General features: G+C 23.2%; 1 protein-coding gene across 1 annotated transcript in view; it reads right to left on the reverse strand.

Annotated features, from left to right (window-relative positions):
* The window catches only part of sdc2 (syndecan 2), an 89,373-nt gene that overhangs the window by 20,922 nt on the left and 61,048 nt on the right, over nt 1-7,403 (reverse strand). The gene's annotated exons all lie outside the window — the stretch shown is intronic.

The raw sequence follows: 7,403 nt of genomic DNA on the forward strand, positions 1-7,403 counted from the left end.
TCAATAGGCTTGGGCGGTATCCAAATTTTGCTACTGTCAAACCTCCTCCCTATTTTACCTAATTTGCATAATAATTAAAAAAAAATGATGTAAGGCTCAGACAGCGTCACCACACTGTTGGCTTGTGCCTAAACCATTCAGAAACTGAATACTGTATGAGCGGCCTTAGGTTCGCGGCCACTTGATTTGTCCTGTTTGTATTAGAGATATGCGCGGGACAAAAATTGGGGGCTGGGTGATGTGTTCGCAAACACAAGAGCAAAACCAAAAACCACCCAGCTAGATGATTCAGAGTCCAGACAGTCTAACAAACATATAATATAATAAACAAACAACTGTCAAAATAATTGTGATTACAAATCAAATACATTTTTGATGTATAATCACCTCCCCCAACAACGCACCTTCTGACACATGAAAACACACACACACACGCACACTTTTGCACCGGTCTATATTATTAAGAAACTGTCACTGTTTCATAATTATCATGTTTACAAGCCTTTTGCACTATATATTGTTTTACATTATACTGTATTTTTGCACTATATACTGTTTTACATTATACTGTATATTTTGCACTATATACCGTTTTACATTATACTGTATTTTTGCACTATATACTGTTTTACATTATACTGTATTTTTGCTCTATATATTGTTTTACATTATACTGTATTTTTGCACTATATACTGTTTTACATTATACTGTATATTTTGCACTATATACCGTTTTACATTATACTGTATTTTTGCACTATATACTGTTTTACATTATACTGTATTTTTGCACTATATGTTGTTTTACATTATACTGTATTTTTGCACTATATGTTGTTTTACATTATACTGTATTTTTGCACTATATGTTGTTTTACATTATAATGTATTTTTGCACTATATGTTGTTTTACATTATACTGTATTTTTGCACTATATGTTGTTTTACATTATACTGTATTTTTTGCACTATATACTGTTTTACATTATACTGTATTTTTGCACTATATACTGTTTTACATTATACTGTATTTTTGCACTATATACTGTTTTACATTATACTGTATTTTTGCACTATATACTGTTTTACATTATACTGTATTTTTGCACTATATACTGTTTTACATTATACTGTATTTTTGCACTATATACTGTTTTACATTATACTGTATTTTTGCACTATATATTGCTTTACATTATACTGTATATTTTGCACTATATACTGTTTTACATTATACTGTATTTTTGCACTATATACTGTTTTACATTACACTGTATTTTTGCACTATATACTGTTTTACATTATACTGTATTTTTGCACTATATACTGTTTTACATTACACTGTATTTTTGCACTATATACTGTTTTACATTATACTGTATTTTTGCACTATATATTGTTTTACATTATACTGTATTTTTTGCTCTATATATTGTTTTACATTATACTGTATTTTTTGCACTATATATTGTTTTACATTATACTGTATTTTTTGCACTATATATTGTTTTACATTATACTGTATTTTTGCACTATATACTGTTTTACATTATACTGTATTTTTGCACTATATGTTGTTTTACATTATACTGTATTTTTGCACTATATGTTGTTTTACATTATACTGTATTTTTGCACTATATGTTGTTTTACATTATACTGTATTTTTTGCACTATATACTGTTTTACATTATACTGTATTTTTGCACTATATACTGTTTTACATTATACTGTATTTTTGCCCTATATACTGTTTTACATTATACTGTATTTTTGCACTATATACTGTTTTACATTATACTGTATTTTTGCACTATATACTGTTTTACATTATACTGTATTTTTGCACTATATACTGTTTTACATTACTGTATTTTTGCACTATATATTGCTTTACATTATACTATATATATTGCACTATATACTGTTTTACATTATACTGTATTTTTTGCTCTATATATTGTTTTACATTACACTGTATTTTTGCTCTATATATTGTTTTACATTACACTGTATTTTTGCACTATATATTGTTTTACATTATACTGTATTTTTTGCACTATATATTGTTTTACATTATACTGTATTTTTGCACTATATATTGTTTTACATTATACTGTATTTTTGCACTATATACTGTTTTACATTACACTGTATTTTTGCACTATATATTGTTTTACATTATACTGTATTTTTGCACTATATACTGTTTTACATTACACTGTATTTTTGCACTATATATTGTTTTACATTATACTGTATTTTTGCACTATATACTGTTTTACATTATACTGTATATTTTGCACTATATACTGTTTTACATTATACTGTATTTTTGCACTATATACTGTTTTACATTATACTGTATTTTTTGCACTATATATTGTTTTACATTACACTGTATTTTTGCACTATATATTGTTTTACATTATACTGTATTTTTGCACTATATATTGTTTTACATTATACTGTATTTTAGCACTATATATTGTTTTACATTATACTGTATTTTAGCACTATATATTGTTTTACATTATACTGTATTTTTGCACTATATACTGTTTTACATTATACTGTATTTTTTGCACTATATATTGTTTTACATTATACTGTATTTTGCACTATATATTGTTTTACATTATACTGTATATTTGCACTATATACTGTTTTACATTATACTGTATTTTTGCACTATATATTGTTTTACATTATACTGTATTTTGCACTATATATTGTTTTACATTATACTGTATATTTGCACTATATACTGTTTTACATTATACTGTATTTTTGCACTATATACTGTTTTACATTATACTGTATTTTTGCACTATATACTGTTTTACATTATACTGTATTTTTGCACTATATACTGTTTTACATTATACTGTATTTTTTGCACTATATGTTGTTTTACATTATACTGTATTTTTGCACTATATACTGTTTTACATTATACTGTATTTTTGCACTATATATTGTTTTACATTATACTGTATTTTTGCACTATATATTGTTTTACATTATACTGTATTTTTGCACTATATACTGTTTTACATTATACTGTATTTTTGCACTATATACTGTTTTACATTATACTGTATATTTTGCACTATATACTGTTTTACATTATACTGTATTTTTGCACTATATATTGTTTTACATTATACTGTATTTTTGCACTATATACTGTTTTACATTATACTGTATTTTTTGCTCTATATATTGTTTACATTATACTGTATTTTTTGCTCTATATATTGTTTTACATTATACTGTATTTTTTGCTCTATATATTGTTTTACATTATACTGTATTTTTGCAATATATATTGTTTTACATTATACTGTATTTTTGCACTATATATTGTTTTACATTATACTGTATTTTTGCACTATATACTGTTTTACATTATACTGTATTTTTGCACTATATACTGTTTTACATTATACTGTATTTTTGCACTATATATTGTTTTACATTATACTGTATTTTTTGCTCTATATATTGTTTTACATTATACTGTATTTTTTGCTCTATATATTGTTTTACATTATACTGTATTTTTGCTCTATATATTGTTTTACATTATACTGTATTTTTTGCTCTATATATTGTTTTACATTATACTGTATTTTTGCACTATATATTGTTTTACATTATACTGTATTTTTGCACTATATATTGTTTTGCATTATACTGTATTTTTGCACTATATACTGTTTTACATTATACTGTATTTTTGCACTATATACTGTTTTACATTATACTGTATATTTTGCACTATATACTGTTTTAAATTATACTGTATTTTTGCACTATATACTGTTTTACATTATACTGTATTTTTGCACTATATATTGTTTTACATTATACTGTATTTTTGCTCTATATATTGTTTTACATTATACTGTATATTTTGCACTATATACTGTTTTACATTATACTGTATTTTTGCACTATATATTGTTTTACATTATACTGTATTTTTTGCTCTATATATTGTTTTACATTATACTGTATTTTTGCACTATATATTGTTTTACATTATACTGTATTTTTGCACTATATATTGTTTTACATTATACTGTATTTTTGCACTATATACTGTTTTACATTATACTGTATATTTTGCACTATATACTGTTTTACATTATACTGTATTTTTGCACTATATACTGTTTTACATTATACTGTATTTTTGCACTATATACTGTTTTACATTATACTGTATTTTTGCACTATATACTGTTTTACATTATACTGTATTTTTGCACATTGTTTTACATTATACTGTATTTTTGCACTATATACTGTTTTACATTATACTGTATTTTTTGCACTATATATTGTTTTACATTATACTGTATTTTTGCACTATATACTGTTTTACATTATACTGTATATTTTGCACTATATACCGTTTTACATTATACTGTATTTTTGCACTAGATACCGTTTTACATTATACTGTATTTTTGCACTATATGTTGTTTTACATTATACTGTATTTTTTGCACTATATATTGTTTTACATTATACTGTATTTTTGCACTATATATTGTTTTACATCACACTGTATTTTTTGCTCTATATATTGTTTTACATTATACTGTATTTTTTGCACTATATATTGTTTTACATTATACTGTATTTTTTGCACTATATGTTGTTTTACATTATACTGTATTTTTGCACTATATGTTGTTTTACATTATACTGTATTTTTGCACTATATGTTGTTTTACATTATAATGTATTTTTGCACTATATGTTGTTTTACATTATACTGTATTTTTGCACTATATGTTGTTTTACATTATACTGTATTTTTTGCACTATATACTGTTTTACATTATACTGTATTTTTGCACTATATACTGTTTTACATTATACTGTATTTTTGCACTATATACTGTTTTACATTATACTGTATTTTTGCACTATATACTGTTTTACATTATACTGTATTTTTGCACTATATACTGTTTTACATTATACTGTATTTTTGCACTATATACTGTTTTACATTATACTGTATTTTTGCACTATATATTGCTTTACATTATACTGTATATTTTGCACTATATACTGTTTTACATTATACTGTATTTTTGCACTATATACTGTTTTACATTACACTGTATTTTTGCACTATATGTTGTTTTACATTATACTGTATTTTTGCACTATATGTTGTTTTACATTATACTGTATTTTTGCACTATATGTTGTTTTACATTATACTGTATTTTTTGCACTATATACTGTTTTACATTATACTGTATTTTTGCACTATATACTGTTTTACATTATACTGTATTTTTGCCCTATATACTGTTTTACATTATACTGTATTTTTGCCCTATATACTGTTTTACATTATACTGTATTTTTGCACTATATACTGTTTTACATTATACTGTATTTTTGCACTATATACTGTTTTACATTATACTGTATTTTTGCACTATATACTGTTTTACATTAGACTGTATATATTGCACTATATACTGTTTTACATTATACTGTATTTTTGCACTATATATTGTTTTACATTATACTGTATTTTTGCTCTATATATTGTTTTACATTATACTGTATATTTTGCACTATATACTGTTTTACATTATACTGTATTTTTGCACTATATATTGTTTTACATTATACTGTATTTTTTGCTCTATATATTGTTTTACATTATACTGTATTTTTGCACTATATATTGTTTTACATTATACTGTATTTTTGCACTATATATTGTTTTACATTATACTGTATTTTTGCACTATATACTGTTTTACATTATACTGTATATTTTGCACTATATACTGTTTTACATTATACTGTATTTTTGCACTATATACTGTTTTACATTATACTGTATTTTTGCACTATATACTGTTTTACATTATACTGTATTTTTGCACATTGTTTTACATTATACTGTATTTTTGCACTATATACTGTTTTACATTATACTGTATTTTTGCACTATATATTGTTTTACATTATACTGTATTTTTGCACTATATACTGTTTTACATTATACTGTATATTTTGTACTATATACTGTTTTACATTATACTGTATTTTTGCACTATATACCGTTTTACATTATACTGTATTTTTGCACTATATGTTGTTTTACATTATACTGTATTTTTTGCACTATATATTGTTTTACATTATACTGTATTTTTGCACTATATATTGTTTTACATTACACTGTATTTTTTGCTCTATATATTGTTTTACATTATACTGTATTTTTTGCACTATATATTGTTTTACATTATACTGTATTTTTGCACTATATACTGTTTTACATTATACTGTATTTTTGCACTATATGTTGTTTTACATTATACTGTATTTTTGCACTATATGTTGTTTTACATTATACTGTATTTTTGCACTATATGTTGTTTTACATTATACTGTATTTTTGCACTATATGTTGTTTTACATTATAATGTATTTTTGCACTATATGTTGTTTTACATTATACTGTATTTTTTGCACTATATACTGTTTTACATTATACTGTATTTTTGCACTATATACTGTTTTACATTATACTGTATTTTTGCACTATATACTGTTTTACATTATACTGTATTTTTGCACTATATACTGTTTTACATTATACTGTATTTTTGCACTATATACTGTTTTACATTAGACTGTATTTTTGCACTATATATTGCTTTACATTATACTGTATATTTTGCACTATATACTGTTTTACATTATACTGTATTTTTGCACTATATACTGTTTTACATTACACTGTATTTTTACACTATATACTGTTTTACATTATACTGTATTTTTACACTATATACTGTTTTATATTATACTGTATTTTTGCACTATATACTGTTTTATATTACACTGTATTTTTGCACTATATACTGTTTTACATTATACTGTATTTTTGCACTATATATTGTTTTACATTACACTGTATTTTTGCTCTATATATTGTTTTACATTATACTGTATTTTTTGCACTATATATTGTTTTACATTATACTGTATTTTTGCACTATATATTGTTTTACATTATACTGTATTTTTGCACTATATACTGTTTTACATTATACTGTATTTTTGCACTATATGTTGTTTACATTATACTGTATTTTTGCACTATATGTTGTTTTACATTATACTGTATTTTTGCACTATATGTTGTTTTACATTATACTGTATTTTTTGCACTATATACTGTTTTACATTATACTGTATTTTTGCACTATATACTGTTTTACATTATACTGTATTTTTGCCCTATATACTGTTTTACATTATACTGTATTTTTGCACTATATACTGTTTTACATTATACTGTATTTTTGCACTATATACTGTTTTACATTATACTGTATTTTTGCACT

Source organism: Danio aesculapii, chromosome 19 (assembly GCF_903798145.1).
Source record: "Danio aesculapii chromosome 19, fDanAes4.1, whole genome shotgun sequence".
Lineage (NCBI taxonomy): Eukaryota > Metazoa > Chordata > Actinopteri > Cypriniformes > Danionidae > Danio > Danio aesculapii.